This window comes from Phascolarctos cinereus, unplaced genomic scaffold (assembly GCF_003287225.1).
Source record: "Phascolarctos cinereus isolate Bilbo 61053 unplaced genomic scaffold, phaCin_HiC Scaffold_5;HRSCAF=322, whole genome shotgun sequence".
Lineage (NCBI taxonomy): Eukaryota > Metazoa > Chordata > Mammalia > Diprotodontia > Phascolarctidae > Phascolarctos > Phascolarctos cinereus.
Genome location: NW_027555958.1, coordinates 271,628,234 through 271,647,567, shown reverse-complemented (window position 1 = coordinate 271,647,567; position 19,334 = coordinate 271,628,234). Strand labels below are relative to the sequence as shown.

Below are 19,334 nucleotides of genomic sequence, written 5' to 3'. Positions count from 1 at the left end.
AAACCAGAAAAACAAAACAGAAATTTTCTGCACGGGCCTCTTTGGCTCAGTCAATGCCCAGCAGGCTGAGGAGCACCTCTGGCCACTTAACCTAAGGTGAGAGCAGGTTGGGGAGAAGGGGCACGTGCTTGCTCTCATTTATGTGGGAGCGGGCAACTCGAAGGCTGGGTGACTTGTTTGCATCTGGCCGGGCCAAGGTGAGGTAGGGCCCCGGGGCCTCCTCACGGCCTCCGTTTCCTGTTTTTGTCACGCTGCCCCTCGGATGCAGGCTGGTCCTGGAGGGCTTGGAAACCTTTAACAGGAGACTTGGGCACCAACAGTCCTGAGACTGCGCGGCCCGATCTCTCTGGGATAGCCAGCTCCTGGGTGGGGGAGGGGAAAGCAGGGAGCACGAGGTTCAAGTCCCTTCCCCAGGAAGGGGACTGCCCACGACAGGGTTAAAGCGCTCGAGTAGAAAGAACAAAAGGGAACCCCTCACCTCTTTCCACGTTTCCCCCCTCCTCCAACCTTGCCGCTGCCCTCAGCCAACCGGCAAGTGGCTCTGCCTGCCGGCTTCATTTGATTGGCTGCAAAGGGACCAATCGCACAGCGGAGCCTACAGCCCCATTCAGCCCCACGTGGGGAGAGGGAGCGCGCGCCTGGTATTTATAGGCTGACTGGGGGAGGGGCGGATGCTCATTGTTCGAACCAGGTGCTCTGACCGCTTGCTCACTGCTGCTGGCGCTAGGCGCGACCTGAAGGTATCCGTTCCCCTCCGGGCCCGGGAGGCGCGCGTCCTTTCACCCTCTCTGGCGGGAAAAGCCCCCTCCTTTTCCACCCACCTGGTTTCCACAAATTCAGGGCAAAAAAACCTTATCCGTAGTAATAATTTCTTTAGTTCGCATAGCTCTATATACTTTGCAAAACACGCTTTCCTATTCCTTTCTAAAGCTTCGTTCTCATCCTCGAAAACCCCTCAGCCTCCTCCACTTATAAAATGAAAGTACTGAACTAGATTTTTAAAGCCTCTTTGAATAACCCTGTTGTTCAACCCATTTTACAGTTGAGGAAACTGACCCAATAGTCACACAGTCAAGTCACCAAACATAGTGTTACTGTGTGCTAGGCTAAGCGCTGGGGGTACAAAGGTCCCGCTAGTCCACCCCCATCCCCCAAATTTCGTGCGCCAAGGGGGCTCCCAGTCTAGTTAGTCACAACTGGGATTAGAACCAAATTTAGTCCTCTTTCCGTGTATCCTGTCCAATTGGGGATAGCCAGATGGTTAGAGTTGGGGAAGGGGAAGGGTTGGGATTAGAGAATTTCACGTAAAGAGTGAGTGTTAGAAGATTGTAAACTCCTTGTGGGCAGGGTTTAGATCCTTAGCTTCTGAGGTCTAGAGCTGGAAGAGACGTTGGTTTTCAGACTCTTTGGCCTCAGGACCAAAGACTTTACCCTCTTAAGAATTATTGAGGCCTCCCAAAGAGTTTTTGTTTATAAGCACCGTGTCTTAATTGGAAATGCCATATTAACAATGGGAAACGTCTCAGTTTTACAAGCAATTTTAGGTTTCTGCACTTTTTTTCTCCTTATTGCTCTCAACTAGAGTTAGACATCTTAAATGGAAAGGAAAACAAATACCGAATTCCATATATGCAAATTGGAAAGCATTTTGTTGTAGTGTCTTAGTGTTATTGTAGAAGTAGTTTTGACCTCTTGGACCCCCAGGAGAGGGTTTTGGGGAAGATGTCCCTGGACCACACTTTGAGAATTGCTGATTCAGTCCAACCTCCTATTTTCCAGATTAGGAAACTGAGGTTCAGAGAAATGAAATTAGGTCACATCGGCAGTAAGCAGCAAAGACAGGATTCATACACGGTCAACTGATTCCAAGCCCAGTGTTTTTCAGTCAACAAACATTTATTAAACACTTGTTCAGTCGTTTTTCAGTCGTGTCTGACTCTTCTGGGGTTTTTTTGGGCAAAGATTCTGGAGTGGTTTGCCATTTCCTTTTCCAGCTCATTTTACAGATGAGGAAGCAAAGCAAATAAAATTAAGTGACTTGCCCAGGGTCACACAGCTAGCAAGTGTCTGAGATCTGATTTGAACTCAGGGAGATATCTTGCTGACTCCAGAGCCGTGGCTCGATCCATGGTGCCACCTGGCCGCCCCCTATCATTAAAAGCACTTCCTATGTGCCTGGTACAATGCTAAGTGCTGGAGATAACAAAAACAAAACCGAAAGTGAATTGCCCCCAAGGAACTTACATTTCTAAAGGAGGCAACAACATGAAAACGTATATAAGTATATACATAATGTTTTCAAGATAAATATAAAGTAGTATTGGGAGGAAGACAAGAGCCAGTGGGTTGTTAAATTTTAAATGTGGACATTTTACACCTCAGAAATCAACATAAAACAGGGCTTGATTTATTGTTTTGTTAATTGTTTAGACTTCAGAAAGTGATGGAGAAAATTTTAATAATGTAGATTAAACTTAAAAATGTTAAGTGGGAAGGAACTTTTTCCCCCCTAGAGAGCCAATAGTTAAACATTACTAGCACACCCCTAGAGGCAGGCCACTAAGTGGCTGGGGTGATCAGATAAGGCTTTATGTAGAAGGTGTTGCTTGAGATGAATATTAAAAGAAACCAGAGATTCTAGGAGATTAAAATGAATATACCACACTCAGGTGTATTCATTCGATTGACAAATGAAATAAAAATGATAAATTAAAAAAATCAGAGATATAAAAATGAAAAAAACGACAGTTCCTTCCCTCAAAGAGCTTGGAGTGTAGAGCTTGAGGGGGGAATGACATAAAGATGAATAATTTTTTTTTTTGAGAGGCATTTGGAGTTAAGTGACTTGCCCAGAGTCACACAGCTAGTAAATGTCAAGTGTTTGCATTTGAACTCAGGTCCTCCTGACTCCAGGGCTGGTGCTCTATCCACTGTGCCACCTAGCTGCCCCAAAGATGAATAATTATAATATGCAATAGAAGATTAAATTAAATTAAAAATAAAGAAATAAAAATTAAAAAATATACTACAGAAGATAAGAGCTGTACAAAGTTCTAGGTCAGAGGAAGAAATTACACAGGGCAGGACTTCATGGAGGCATTCCATTCACCAAATTCATGGTCTACTATGTTCCAATGAATGACCTTGCTTAGGCTCTAAGGATACAAAAAATGACATGGTCCCTCTCCTCAAGATGCTTACAACCTAGAACTTAGGTAAGACAGATATCTGTAATGCAAGTTATAATAAGTGCATAAAAGTTTCAAAGGAGTAGCACAAGAGATTTGAGAGAGGGGGATATAGATTGTAACTAGGGGTTGGTTAGTGGAGAGAAATCATACAAGTTTTGTGGAGCACTGGTCATTGTTTGGGTTCTGATGGCTCAGAATGACAGTAAATAGCAATTGTTTCTGTTTTGGTCAGAAACCCAGAGGGTCTTCCCTTCCCAGACTGATTTTTTTTTTGGGGGGAGGTGGAGACTAGGTAAAAGAGGCCATTCTTTGCCTCATTTCTTATCTGGCCTTAGTCACTGAATGGGTGTTGCCCCAGACAGACTGAGACCTGGGAAGGACCTTAGCTGAAAAGGGCCAAGGTCTCCCATTGCTTCGGAGCCACCCTAGTTGTCCAGATCTACCTCTTGCCACTGGACCCAGATGGCTTCAGAGGAGAGAGTGAGGCTGGTGACTCTGCACAGCCCTGCCTCACTTAAATCCAATTCACTTGCAAATTATGGCATCACCTTCCTAATGTCCTGATGTCCTGATGTCTTTGGGAATGAAGAACAAGCAAACACCACCACCATCACCACCAATGTCACATGGGCTTAGCATAGAATGAAGGGAGAGAGATTGCAAGAGGCATAGATTTCAAGTTAAACCATCTCAAGCATGGGGTACAGAATGAGCCTAGGTACAGTGATGGCTAAGGGTTGAATAGGATCTGAGAGTCAAGCTTTACCACTCCCAGACTGAGTTTCCTTATCTGTAAAATGAGGAAAATAATAGTACCCACCTCACAGGGCTGTTAGGAGGATCAAAATGTGATATGTAAAATGCTTTGCAAACCTCACAGTACTATATAGAATTTAATAACTAATACTATTATTAGTCTAACTTGGCCAGAATATAGAATGGCTGTAAATGTAATGTAAAAAACCAAACAAGCTGGGGAAGAAGTTTGGAGCCAGAAGCCTAGAAGAGGTGAACAGGATAAGCTTAGTATTACAAAGGTTAGAGTGCTTTGTTTCAATCAATAAATCAACAAGTGTGTTGGAGAAGTAGAATATAAATGTAATTTAACAGAATATAAAAAGCTCCTTGAGGACAGGGATGCCTCACCTTTGCCCAGCCCCTAACACATAGTGCCTGGCACATAGTAGGTGCTTTAAAAATGCTTATTGATTGATTGGTTTGAACTGGGCCTTGGGAGATGAATAAGATTTTAATAAGCAGAGATGAAAGAACATTCCAGGAATATCTGAGCCAAGGCTTCTCAAAGGTGGTAAAACTCTTAGCTCAAGGTTTGTGAATCTGTGTGGTTAGGGAGCAATCCAGAGTTCAGTTTGGCTGAACACAGGGTAAACATAGGGGAAAAGTGGGAGTTACAGCTATGAGATAAAGACTGTATTTGATTGTGAATACTAAAATAAGGAGTCTGGACTTTATTTTGATAGCAGTGGGGAGCCACTGCAGGGTTTTTTTTTTTCCTTGGGAATGATGAAATCAGACTTGTGCATTAAGAAGGTAGTTTGCTGGTTGAATAAGAGGAGTCCTGAAGCGGGGAGTCTGGTTATAAAGATATTGAGGTAGGCCACGTGAGAGGCCCAGGTGTGGGGATAATAAGACCCTGAAGCAGGGGGATGGTGATAAGGAAAGGACAAATTAGAGAGATATGGTATAGGTAGAATTTAGGATTTGGGTTGAATTGGGTGGGGGTGGGGGCTAGGGATGAGGGAACAGTGATGACACCAGGTGTGGAGGCTGGGTTATTAGGAGAAAGGTGCTACCACTAGCAAAAATAAGAAAGTTGGGAGGAGGGGCTAGTTTAGGACAAAAGATGATGGGTTTGGTTTTTGACATTTTGAATATAAGGTGCTCCTAGGACAACTAGTGGGTGTTTAGAAATGCTGTCCTGAAGCTTAGTGACTAACTATGGAGGTCAGAATATAGAGGTGATAGTTGAAAGTGAGGAGATTAGATCTCATCCAGGGAATTAAATTGAAGTGACTCTTTGGGGGGGGGAGAGAGAAAAAAAGAGAAAGAAAAAATTCTCTGAGAGAGACAGAGAGATAGAGACAGAGACAGAGAGAGACACACAGAGACAGAGACATACAAAGAGAGACAGAAAGAAGACAGAGATAGTGAAAGACAGACAGAGATGGAGACAGAGAGAGACAAGATTGGTAGAGACAGAGAAAGAAGAGAGAGAGAGAGGAGAGAGACAGAGACAGAGATAGACAGAGATGAAGACAGAGAGATAGAGACAGACAGAGACAGAGAGAGATGGAAATAGAGGGAGAGGGACAATGACACACAGAGAGAGATACAGAGATAGAGATAGAGAGAGACAGAGACGGAAAGAGAAAAAAGAGACAGAGAAAGAGGTAGAGACAGAGACAGATGTAGAGACAGAGATGAAGACAGAGAGAGACATAGAGACAGAGACAGACAGAGAGGTTGATTACAAAGTTTAAGGGAATATTATGTACTAAGGGAGGGAAATGAGAAGACTTGTTAACCTAGGAGACAGAGGTAGAGGCCAGGGAGAAGAGAACCTGGATAATTTCAGCATCAAAGAAGTCAGAGAAGGAGAAAATTTCAAAAAAGAGACAGTTGGCCAAGTGTCCAAATTTACAGAGATCAAGATTATGAGGATTTAGAAAAGACTCTTGAATCTGTCTGGAGGGCATTGATGAGATCTTGGAGAGAACAGTTTCACTATAGAGTTAGTAAGTGGAAGCTACTAGATCGTAAGTTTCTGGAAGGTAGAGATGCTATTTTATGTATCTTTGTATCTAACATAATGTCTTGCTTATAGTAAGTGCCTAATAATTGTTTGTGAGATGTGTAAAATGAAAACCAGAAGGCAGGGGATTAAGGTGTACCACCAGGTGCAGGGTTGATGAAACCAGTTATTGAGGATGAAAAAACCATACAAGAACCATACAAGTCCACAAGTTGGATGCCTTTGGTTATCTCAAATCTACTTGGTACTGTCTCCATCCTGGAGAAGTGTTGGGACACAGGGAACTGACTAGCAACCCTAGAGATCAGAAGTCTTTCAGTTCACAGTCATTCCAATAGCTTCTGTCCGACAGCTCACAAGTAAATCTAAATTTCCCCAGCTGGGAAAGTCATGGTTGACTTCCCTCAGGGGAGGACTTATTCAATGCAAAACCCATGGAAAATGCTTTCCTCTGGTGCTTACTTATTATAGCTATGAATGGCTATTGATGACTTCTAAGAAATGCAGTGTCCTCCATGGGTGGAGTGAAATCTTGGGCTTTGTTGTTTAGTTGTGTCCATACGTTGTGACCCTATTTGGGGTTTCTTGTCAAAGATACAAGAATGGTTTGCCATTTCCTTCTCCAGCTTGTTTTACAGATGAAGACATTGAGACAAAGAGGGTTAAGTGACTTTCCTAGGGTCACACAGCTAGTAAATGTCTGAGGCCAAATTTGAACAGAGATTTTCCTGACTCCAAGCCTGACATTGTCTATCATGCCACCCAGCTGCCCAAACCCAGGGTATAGTCTCTTCATATCGTTTTTATCCAGAGTTGTGATTTTATCAGTGCAGGGACCTCCCAAAGGAACCAATTATGGTCTTAGAGAATTGTCTGGAGGCGTTGAAAGGTTAAATGACTTGCCCACCATCCTATAGCCAGTAATTATCAGAGGCTGGACTTGAATTTAGGTCTTTGAATCATAAATTTAGAGTTGGAAGGAGTGTTAGAGACCCTCCAGGCCAAGCCCCTAATTTTACAGGGGAAGAACAGAGAGGTTAATTAACTTGTTGAGGGTCACACAACTAGTAAGTGTCAGAGGAAGGATTTGAACCTTGATCTTTTTGACCCTGAATCTGGTGCCCTATCTATAACCTTTGAGGCCAATCCCCTACCCTTTAGCTATGTCATCTCTCTCTCTCTCTCTCTCTCTCTCTCTCTCTCTCTCTCTCTCTCTCTCTCTCTCTCTCTCTCTCTCTCTCTCTCTCTCTCTCTCTCTCCCCTCCTCCCTCCCTCCCTCCCTCCCTCCCTCCCTCTCCCCACCCCACCCCCTTCCATTTCACAATGACTAATGCCCAAGAAAAGTCTCTGAAAGTCTTAGGTAACTTTGAAGCCAACAATAAGTGGTGTTCTTTCTTGCTTCGATCCACTCCCGACTCTCCAGCCTTTCTCTACTATGACACACAAACCCCCTCACCCTGGCATTTGGCTCTGCCTCTGGGTTTTTCACACTGGAAGCACTCTTTGCCACTGGAGCCTATTCCTCCAATTGGCTGGTTCCTCCCACCACCTCCATTTTAAGTAATATACCCAGGCCAGCCACGTCTTCATTCCTCTCTATGCTCCCCTCCGGACTGTCCTGCTGTTCCCCTCCCGACTGTCCTGCTGTTCCCCTCCCTTTTCAGTTCCATTTTCAAGGTTGTCTTCTAGCACTAGAATAGAAGTTCCTTGAGGGCAGGGGCAGTCTCTCTGCTAGTATTTGTATCCCACACTTAGTACAATGCCTGGTAAGCCCTTAATAACTGCTTGTTGACTTGACTAAGAGAAAATAGCTCCTAATTTATGAGGTGAGATGCCCTGACCTGACTGTTTAAAGTTCTTTATTTCTGAGTTATAGCCCATTTCTGCCTTTTTTCCTCCTATCCCTTACACTTGCTCATTCCACTACCCTTCTCATTCCTTCCCCCAGACCCCTGGGTTCAATCTGTTGCATTTTCCATATATCACTCTTAAATGCCTCTTGTAGGCCAGCTTATGGCCGGAGGTGGGGTGGGGGAACATGAAGGGACTTCCCTAGCCCACAGAGTTGCCCTCTGTGCAAAGCCTCAGAGGTCTCCCCAAAAAGAGAACCATTGTGTGGCTCCTTGGAAATGCCTTGGAAACTGTATGCTGTATTGTATATTCAGGATCAGAGGTAGCAGCTGAAGGATCCAGTGTTGAAAAATATCATTATCCCCTCATTGCATAGGCTCCTGACACCCACCATGCTCTCTTCCTGGGCCCCCATGCCTGTTTCTCATAAGTTAAAACAGATTTCCAACACAGGGCAAGATCCTCAAGTTGTTCAAAGACCCCTGAATGAAAAGAGTAGTTTGGAAATCCCCTCCCCCCCCCACTCCAGTTTTGCGCCTTTGCCACAGGTCAGAGGGAAGCAGAGGTCTAAGAGCTAAACTGAATGCAAGCATTTTGTTTAGAGAGGGCTTCTGAGTTTCCACTGGCTTTGGGGAATATGATCACATTCCCTCTTTCCCCTCCCCACCCTGGGATCCAGAGGACTTTAACCTCCAAGGCTGTGGAGAATGGCAGGAGTGCAGCATGAACTGGGAGCTCAGAGCAACCCGGACTGAGCCCTCATTCTTTTCCAATATTGGTTTAACTATGGACTCGATGTCCACTACCTATGATAGACATCTGGTCTCTGACACAATGATGTAGGGAAAGGAGAGCCCGGAGTTCTGCTATTACCCATTTGACAGTGCACAAGGTGTCTGTGATGAGACTAGCTTGGAGTGCCCTGCCTTAACCTCCTGGGAAATAGAGATCCACTCTCCCTTTTTCTGTGCTAACCAACTTCCTGCTTTATCTGGGGGAATGTGAGGGAGTAGTGCAGAGCAAGATGAAGGGGACCAAGCCACACCCTTTCTCCTTCCCCTTCTAGCTGCTAGGAGCCCCCTTAAAACTGTTATCTCTTTAAAGGGCATTTTAAGGTTTAAAACAGTAAAAACCCATAGCAGGTTGCTATTGGATTCTGCTCTTAGTTCTGCTTCCTAAAAGTCAGACTAGGAAGGGAATAGATCCAAAGAGGAGGAATTCTAAATTATTTGTAAGTCCAAGTTGGAGTGCAAACTGGCTCTTTCTTTAGTTTCTTTCTTTCTTTCTGAAACTAGGGTAATGTGGTTGTCCCTGACATCTAACACGAAACATCATGTATGGCTTAAAAGGAGGTGAGGAGGTAGGAGACTAGCCTCTTCTCCCCCCAACTCTTTTCCAAAGGAGACCTTAATTCCTGCCAGGAGATGAAGGGCAGAGGCTGACCATTCTGCTCTCCTCAGAGAGAGGGAGTGCCAGGCTAGAATTATATCCCTCTGCTTCCATAAATATTAAGTCTAGGGGATGTGGTTTTCAGGTTCAAGTTAAACTTCTGTTTGCTCTTCATTAATGAGGGAAGGAGGACCCACACTTCTATCACCAAGACTTGACTCCCTTCCCACCAAATACCAGTTCCACAATGAACACATATAACAAGTAGCAAAGAAACCCATTTATTCTAGTCAACAGCAAAACAAAAATCAGAGAAGGCATATATAGGAGAACGTATCTCATCCAAGTGTGTAAAAAGCTGAGGATAGGGACATGATGGAGACTGCCAGCTCCTCTCATATTTACTTCTTTCCAAAGTCTTCTCCCTTCAGCCGCCTGAAGTAGGGTTGGCACCGTCAAGCTTCTGTCTCAAAGCTGAAAGCTAGGAACACCTGAAATGACTTTAGCAGAGGCTAAAGAGACTCTAGTCTAGAAACTGAAGAGACTAGCTCTCATCTCTCCTAATTTTGCTGACTCTACCCTGACCCTCGTGCAGGCACTGGGACACTGGTTTTCACCAATGAAGAGAGAATGCCATAGTAATGGGCTTTGGAATTCAGGTTACATGAGAATTTATTAAGTGCTTTACAAATATTTCATTTAATTCTTACAGTAACCCTGTGAGGTAGGTGCTTTTATTACCTCTATTTTGTAGTTGGAGAAATTGAGGCAGACAGAGGTTAAATGACTTGCCTGGGTTACATAGTTAATAAGTGTGTGAAACTGGATTTGAACTCAGGTCTACCTAGCTCCAGGCCCAGCACTGTATCCAGTGTGTCACCTAAATGCCTTCTTGGGAACCACACATTTAATAGAGAGGAAAGTTTATTGACAAGAGAAAGAGAACAATTCTTGGGACCAGGTTTTCCTGGCACACCAGTAACCATGATGTTTAAAGGGGGTAACCATTTTCCATTTTTTGGAAGATAGCTGCACAGCCCATACTGGGCTTTAAGAGGAAACCTTGCCTTTGTGAAAGGCATGAATTTGTGACAGGGATGAATTCCTTGGGAAGGAAAGCTATGACCTAGAAGGGAATGAGCTGCTAGATAGCCTCTGCCCATGTAAAGGGCCAAGTTATTCTAACAGGGGTGGGGAAACTGCGGCCTCAAGGCCACATGTGGACCTCTAGGTCCTCAAGTGTGGCCCTTTGACTGAATCCAAACTTCATAGAACAAATCCCCTTAATAGAAGGATTTGTTCTGTAAAACTTGGACTCGGTCAAAAGGCCACACCCAGGGATGTAGAAGGCCACATGTGGCCTTGAGGTTATTGTCCTTCATTCTCTAAGAGGTCCAAAATAATATCACTATGTTGTAGTCAAGGTATAGTGTGTCCCACTGTGTCTGATCTGATCAAAACGAGCTCGAAAGGGTCTACCACAGGTCAAGTGTGAATAGTCCATATGAATATTTGGAGGGGAAATGTCTCTAAATTTGTGCATCTCATGTTTCTTTTGAGCTATTGCAATTCTGCGTTGCTCATAGAGCACAGCACCTTCTTTGATGCGGGCGTGACATGCTGGGCAGTCCTGTGCCAGTGTCTCTCATGTCCCAAATTGGTTTCAGAGTTCTTCAGAGAGACCTTTAGAGTGTCCTTATAACATTTCTTTCGACTTCCATATGAGCTCTTGTCTTGTGTGAGCTCTCCATAAAACAATCTTGTAGGCGAACGTACATTTGGCATTCGAACAACATGGCCAGCCCATTGGAGTTGCACTCTCTGCAGTAGAGTTTGAATGCTTGGCATTTTAGCTCAAGAGAGGACCTCAGCGTTCAGTAACTCATCTTGCTAGTTGATCTTCAGGATATTTCTGGGACAATTCAAATGGAAGCGATTCAGTTTCCTGGCATGGCGCTGGTATACTGTTTCATAGGCATACAACAAGGAAGTTAGCACAACGGCTCTGTAGACCTTCAGTATGATAGGCAGCCTAATACTTCTTCTCTCCCATACCTTCCTTAAAAGCCTCCCAAACACCAAGCTCTGGCAATGCATGAGTCAACCTCATCATCTATGTATACATATCTGTCAAGGTAACTTATCCACATTTAAAATTTCTCCATTTGCTATAACTGATGGTTCCATATATGAATGGTGTGGTGCTGGCTGGTAGAGAACCTCTGTTTTCTTGCTGTTAAGTGTCAGGCCAAAATTATCATGAGTGGCAGGGAATTGATACCTACTTTGTTACATCTCAGCTTCAGAGGCTGCATTGAATGAACTGTTATCTGCAAACAAAAAGTTATCCATCAACTCTCTCTACACTTTAGTCTGGGCTTGTAGCCTTTTCAAGTTAAATAATTTACCATTAGTGCCATAACTGACCTTGATGCTGTTTTCACCCTCATTGAAGGCATCTGACATCACTGAAAAGCATCATGCTAAAAAGCACAGGAGCAAGCACACAGCCCTGCTTCAGTCTATTGGTGACTGGGAAAGTGTGAGAGACTTGTCCATCATCCAGAACCCATGCAAGCATGCCGTCATGAAACTGGTGTACAAGACTGATGAATTTCTCTGGCCAACCAAATTTTGTCATGATCTTCCACAAGCCCTCAGGACTGACAGTGTCAAAGGCCTTGGTCAGATTGATGAATGTTGTATACAGACCTCTGTTCTGTTCCTGCCATTTCTTGAGCAGCAAACACCCTTCCTATTAACCCTTCCTTGGCCCTTCCTGAAGCCGCTTTCCTGTAAATGACCATCTTCCAGGTGAAGGATCAGCCTACTAAGGAGGAATCTGGCAAGAATTTTGCCAGGAATGATTAAGAGAAAGATCTTCCTGTGATTGTCACAGGACAACCCATTTCCTTTTCCTTTACAGACATGCACAGTGGAGGCATCCTTGGACTCTTGGGAGATAACCTCTTGCCATATAACCGGAAAGATTTCAGTCAGCTTTGATATGAGCAGTGCCTTATAAATCTCTACTGAAATGGAATCAGCACCAGGTGCTTTGCCCCACAAAAGGAGCCTAACTGCATTCAAAACCTCTTCTTCAGTTGAAAGTTCAGCTAGAGAGGGACTGACTTCAACTTGAGGTATATGGTCAATGGCTTCGACATTGATTGATGATGGTTTATTGAGGACACTATGGAAGTGTTCAGCCCATCTCTCTAGGATCATGTCCTTACCACTAATCAATGTGACTAAGTATTTGAGATCTATCATAAGTCTTTGGCCTATAAATAGCCTTCAGGGCATCATAAAGTGCTTTAGATTGTTACTATCAGTATAAAACTGAATTTTATCTGCCTTCTTATGGAACCAAGAATCCTGTGTGTCTCCAAGTTTTGCTCATACTTTACTTTTGATGGAGTTAAATGCTGCCTTCTTAGAGATAGATAAAGTATCCTGCTGGTAAATCCTGTGGAGTTCTTGTTTTTTGTTTAGCAGCTTTTGAATTTCCCCATCATTTTTGTCAAACAAATCTTGATGTTTGCTAATGTTTTGGCCCAGATGAGTGTATACGGTACTGTACACCAAGTCTCTGAAAGACGCCCACTCCTCTTCTGCTCTACTGTTGCCCAACCGTATTTTGGCTTATCTTTCCCTCCAACTTAGTAATAAACTGTTCCCGCTGGGAGAAGCTTTGCATCTGTTGACATTAAGTCTTCTGCTCTTGCCTTGGGGCTGCCGCTTTTTTGAATGTGAATGTTTAGCTTGGAGAGAATGTCCATGATTGGTCCAGCACTCTGCACAACACATTTACACATCACTTTTGTTACTCTTACATCCTATCCTTCTTACAATGACACAGTCTCTTAGATGCCAATGTTTGCTGCACGGGTACATCCACAAAGTTTCATTGTGTTTAAATAAACAGAAGGCAGCGTTGGTGATAAGAAGGTGATGAGATGAACAAGTCTTCAGTAGGAAGGGACCATTGCTGTTGCTGTTTCCAACTCTGTTCCAACTCCCTGCCACATCTGATAGTCTGCGCCTATTTTGATGTTAAAGTCATCCAGAATTACAAACTTGTGCTCTTTTGGTGCATTGATGATTCATAAAATTTTTTTCTGACCTCATCAGGGTTCGTCATGGTGGGAACATATGCACAGTGGTATGACACTTACCTGCAAGTGGCAATAGTAGTACCACAAGCCTGTTGTTCATTTCTTTTAGGGGGATTAGTTTTGATTGTGAAACTTATGCCAGCTTCACAGTGTTCACCTTCACTGCAGCCAGTGAATGTGTATACTGCTCCGACTTTGGTAAGCTGGTCATTTGCCAGCCTTGTTTCACTCAGGGCTGCTATTTGGATGCAATATCTGCTGAGTTCTTTTGAAACAAGATCTGTTTGTCTTTCAGGTCTACTGGATTTAGTGTTGTCCATAAGCATGAACACATCCCATGTACCAATGGTGAGTGGAATAATCTTTGCAAAACTTTTTATACATTTTTGTGTGTGTGTTTTGACCACAGGATAGCATCCCTGCCTGCCAAAGTAAGGAGGCCAGGTTAGGTAAAGTAAAATAGAAAAATTTGGGGGCACCTTTTCTAGCCCCTACCTCACTCTAGGAGGTGAGCAGTGCAGTCCTAAAAAAAAGGCTGCTCAACATCCAAGGGGCTGCTGAATCCCACTGCTGCTTCAGTCCAATGAGAAGACAACCCCTATGGCCTGGGCCACCTGTATGCAGGGTGTGACTACAGCTCCCATGTATCCATATTTGCTGCTTTGTCACTTGCCTTTTGCCACAGGATTCTGAGTTAGGTAAAAATGGTAAAATGGTATGGGTGATGTCTTTTGACTCACACCTAAATTGGATTTAAGTGAGGCAGAGTTGGCCTCACTCTCTTTTGCAGAGTCATCCGAGTCCAGTGCCAAGACAAAGTCAGGATGACTGGCAATGGTCTGGGATGCACAGAATGACCTTGGTGTCTTTGATGTCTTACCAAGCTGTAAGTACTCCACAGTGCCTGCTCCAGCCTCCTTCATGACCATTGGAATGAATTGTTCTCATCCACCCATTCCACTAGGGGAAGTCTTCATGTGCTTGGGGTAGACACCCCCTAACTCACCAATGGGTTTGAGGGCTGTTGGTTACCCTCAGCCTGGTTTAGCCCTTCTGCCAAGATGGTTAACCAGGGTGTGGCTGCTGCACATGCTGCAGCTTCTTGGAGCTACAGGTGAGAGTTGGGTGAAAGGTGGACATTAAAGGTAGAATGGAGCCCTGAAAAGGGTTCAGCAGCCCTCACACCAGAGGTACTAGTCCTTCCTGAACACCTGTATACCATTCTACCTGGCGTAGCCAGGTTGCGTGGGTCTGAGGTTGACCACACTCACTTGTAGCTCGTTCCTCAGCCTGATACTTGATTTGTTGCCAAGTTCTGGTGTAACAGGGGTGTATTTGGATATTTCCTCAATAATTATTAAATTGCAACATGTAAATTATTAATCAATTAGCTTGTGCCCCCACCCCAGTTTATTAAATACTGTTTCATGAGTTGGAGAAACATCCACTTTCCCATTTGCTCATATCTCTTTATATAGCATAACCCTTAATTTTTTGGAGGGGCTCGTATAAAAATTAAAGTTACTGCCTAAACAGTTTATAAACAAGGTAACCAACAGCAACAAGACAGACATAAATTATTATTTACAATTTTTATGCTGTGAGAAAGGTCAGAGTTGCATGTGACCATCACTACAACTCTTGACTTCTCATTTAATACAGTCTTACTCTTCAGTTATCTCAAGATACCAAGTCTCTTTTCAGGAGTCATCTTCATCCTCTTCACAAGATAAAGATCAAAATGGTTCTCTAAAGAGAGAATCCTCTTCGTCCTCTGTCTTTATACCTCATCCAGTCTCTCTCCAGCCACAACAGGGAAACAGGTTCTTTATAGATGACTCCTTATGAATTATCTCTGTAATGTCTCATCAGAAAAATAGCAGTTAAGGCAGTTCTAACAAGAAAGAAGTTTCTCCCTACCTTCTTTCTTCCTGTCTTCTCCTTAGTTTATCTCATAGCTCCTCATAGAATTAAACTCACACTTACTCTCTCTGACTTTTAGGGAGAAGCCTCTCACAGAATGACAGGGTCTAGTCCAAAATCTTGCTTCTATGCTCTTAAGGTAACAGTTTCCGTGGCTTCTGTAGAAGAAGCTTGTGAAATGTTGCTGTTATTCAGTTGTTTCAGTCATGAAACACTCTTTGCAACCCCATTTGGCATTTTCTTGGCAGAGATATTGAAGTGATTTTCCATTTCCTTCTCCAGCTCATTTGACAGATAGAGAAACTGAGGCAAACAGGGTTAAGTGACTTACCCAGGGTCACACAGCTAGTAAGTGTCTGAGGCTGGATTTGAACTCAGGAAGAGGAGTATTCCTGACTTCGGGCTTGGAATGACAGAGGTAGTGTGAACTCTCTGGTAGCATTGGTCTATGTTAGGGTCCTGAGACTCCATAAAACTAGACCATTTGGTGAAATGTGATTGTTGTTTCTGAACAGGGTCTGGGAGCTCATTTTCTTAGGAAAACTCTTCCTTTTGCCCTCCTCTAGCAGAGTGTTCCCTCCAGCTTCTATCCTGGTACAGTGGAAAAAGGGCTGAGCCAGGAGTCAGAAGACCCACATTCAAATTTCAAGTCTGTCATTTACTGTACATGTCACTTTACCTTGATTTCTTCATCTGTGAAAATAAAGGGTTTGGATGAAATTACCTCTAAGGCTCCTTCCATCTCTAAGTCTGTGATATTGACAGGGCTGTTCTTTCTTTTCTTCATTGCCCTAGCATGGCCAGGCCCTTGGCGGCCATCTGCTCTCTCACCTGTTCCAAGAGATGGGCCTAGTTTTGTAGGATCAGTGGAGTTAGAGCTAGAGGTAACCTTGGAGATCATTTTGTCTAATCCCCTTATTTTATAGATGAGGATACTAAAGTCTGGGGAGGGGAAGTGAATTGCCCATGATCAAAGGTAAGTATATTCTTGAACTGCAAAGAAAAGGATTTAAAAGGAAAAAAAAGTTAACTTTTAAACCCAAGAGATGATCACGTCAAAAGGTAACTGAGAACCAGTATAAGTTGTTGTTATCATCTAGTTTACTCCATATGCCTGTAAGTGAACTGCTTTTTCTGGCCTCTGGAAACAGGGTGGGATCATAAGGCCCTTTAGCTGTGGGTAAAACCAGCAAAGTTAGGCCATCTCTGTGGCTACCACTAGTCTAAGCAAGGAAGAATAAAAAAGAGGAGAAGAATAATAGAATAGCCGTTACTATATTATGTTACATGGGGCAGCCAGGTGACTCAGTGGTTAGAGTGCTGGATTTGGATTCAGGAATATTTATCTTTCTGAGTTCAAATCTGGCCTCAGATTCTTAGTAGCTTTGTGGCCCTAGGCAAGTCACTTAACCCTATTTGCCTCAGTTTCCTCATCTGTAAAATGAGCTGGAGAAGGAAATGTCAAACTACTCCAGTACCTTTGCCAAGAAAACCCCAAATGGGATCACAAAGAGTCAGACATAACAGAAAAATGACTGAACAACAACAAACATTATGTAACATGTTAAAGTATAGTAGATTGAGTGCTGGGCTTAAAATCAGGAAGAGATGGGTTCAAATCCTACCCTTGACACTTAATAACTCTCTTGGGGAGAGTGACTTTACTTCTTGTAACCACAGTTTCCTCGTCTATAAAATGAGTATAGTCATGGGACCCACCTCATAGGACTATTTTGAGGGTCAAATGAAATAACATATTCCACTAACAAGAACAAAGATGGGAAAAGCAGTTGGATTGGACAAAGGGTCTGCAGAAGAAATTTGTATTGGAGGTGATACAGTTGTGAGGGTATTGAGGTTAATTTACAGAATATCTGAATATATGAAGGCTTGGGAAAAAAATCTCAGACCTTATTCATGCTGAAAAACAGTGACTGAGAACATATCCGCAACTATAGACTCATGTGCTATTTTCCCATCCTTGCAAAATCTTTATGAGATTTATCTACACATGAATCGAAGACATCCTCAAGCAGGCTTTTGCAAGCAATATTTTACAATGGACCGTGTCTTTATCATTTTGCAGTTGACTCAAAGACATGGAGACTACAAGATTCTACCCTGCTTATTATCTGTTATTTATGAAGCAATATTTATGATAATGAAAAGTTTGACTCAGTAGATCAAAATCTTCCCTTAAAAGCTGTCTTTCAACAAAGAATGTCTCCTAGTCATGTACCAAAATCATTTGTAACTGGGAATTGGCCAGCAGGGGCTCAGTTTTTCTGATCATGCAGTCTGTTCTGCGTGGTGAGCTGGTCTCTGCTCTTGCGTAATGGAGGGCCGAGCTTTCCATTTCAGAGCATGCTATGAAGGTATCAATCTGGTGACCACTTCTTGTCTGGCTACAGAGCCAGTTATACTGAGGATGCATACAAAAAGGCTCCAGTAGAGGAACTCAATCTGTCTTTCTCCTTTTCTCTTTCTCTCTCCTGTCCTCTCCTGTCCTCTCCTCTCCTCTCCTCTCTTCTCCTCTCCTCTCCTCTCCTCTCCTGTCCTCTCCTCTCCTGTCCTGTCCTGTCCTCTCCTCTCCTGTCCTCTCCTGTCCTGTCCTGTCCTCTCCTCTCCTGTCCTCTCCTCTCCTGTCCTCTCCTCTCCTGTCCTCTCCTCTCCTCTCCTCTCCTCTCCTCTCCTCTCTTCTCCTCTCCTCTCCTCTCCTCTCTCCTCTCTCTCTTCTTTCTCTCTGTCTCTCTCTCTGTCTCTCTCTGTTTCTCTCTCTCTCTCTCTCTCTCTCTCTCTCTCTCTCTCTCTCTCTCTCTCTCTCTCTCTCTCTCTCTCTCTCTTCTTCAAGTGGTGGGAAAGAAATACATTAAGCCTCTGGGTGGGAAAGCCCTGTGTTACCTGGCAGTCACGTGGCCTTGAACATATGCCACCTTTGTTTCTTCTGTTTCTGTTGTACTTATTCTTTTCTGAAAAGATGAGGCAGTATTAGATACAGAATGTTCTCATGAGCATCAAAAGTTAGCAGAGTCACCTGAGGTCCATCCGGCAGTCCATTTCAGTTTGCTGTTGCTGTAGCTGCAGCCATGTCCAATATGCCAGTGAAGCCCTGAGGAGTGACTTGCTTGCTTCACTTGGCTTATCCATGGACTGATCTGGCTGTTGAGACACTGTGTCCTGAAAGCAAGAGAGCAACTTGTCCGTTAGCCATGCCATAACTGGAAATGAACCTAGTAGGAGGAATACAGTGGAGCTACCACTTTAAGTGTGAGCCCACTCTGCCCAGGGACTGAGGTGGTAGAGAAGAATGTTCCTTGATTTGAGGGGATGTTTTTATACTTTGGTTCTTGCTATATCTTCTCAGTAAATAACCCATTTCCAAAAGCTAATTAAGTCTGTCTGGCTTATTGATATCAACTAATAATCAATGGGAGAAGCTGCTAAGTTCTAACCCATCAGGAGATAAGGGAGATTGAGATGATGGCCTCTCAGTGCTTATACATTACAGCACTATATACTAAAGATCCCTTCAAAGAGATAACAACAGAAATAACCCTGTTCATAATCCTCTGATTGGTTGCATAAAGCCCTGAAAAATTGCAGAGCCTCTTGGAAAAGATCCATAGTCATTTAGCCTGACCACCAAATAGGAAAGATCAAATGGAAGAAGAATGTTAATTGCCAAGATCTCTTTGTGACTGAACCTGTGATTTCATCAGGAGAGGGAGCTTCCAGGGAGGCACTCCCTTTACCCATACAGTTCAGCACCTGTTTGCAACACAGAGAAGTTGCCTGGGGGCCCTGAGATGTTCAGTGACTCAGGGTCACACACAGTCATTGTGTGTCAGAGTCAGGAATTGAGCCCAAGTCTTCCTGAATCTGAGATCATCTTTTTTTTTTTATCCATTATGCAATACTAGTTCTCAGTGCCAACATTATGACTTGCATTTGGATGGACAACCACTAGATCTTAGCCATCAATATGTATATATCTGTGACAGACAGTATAAATGGATAGTGAGTTGGGCCCAGAATTAAAACGAGAGGAAGAGAATACATTTAGAAAATTGCAAAGCTCCTTTAATAACC

General features: G+C 43.5%; 1 long non-coding RNA gene across 1 annotated transcript in view; it reads left to right on the top strand.

The window, feature by feature from the left end:
• The first annotated feature begins 666 nt into the window (after window positions 1–666).
• LOC110218209 (uncharacterized) overlaps window positions 667–19,334 on the top strand; it is a 56,394-nt gene continuing 37,726 nt past the window's right edge. Inside the window, exons 1-2 of the long non-coding RNA XR_002327243.2 lie at window positions 667–740; window positions 13,618–13,670. This is a non-coding gene — a long non-coding RNA (uncharacterized LOC110218209). The remainder of the gene's footprint in view (window positions 741–13,617; window positions 13,671–19,334) is intronic.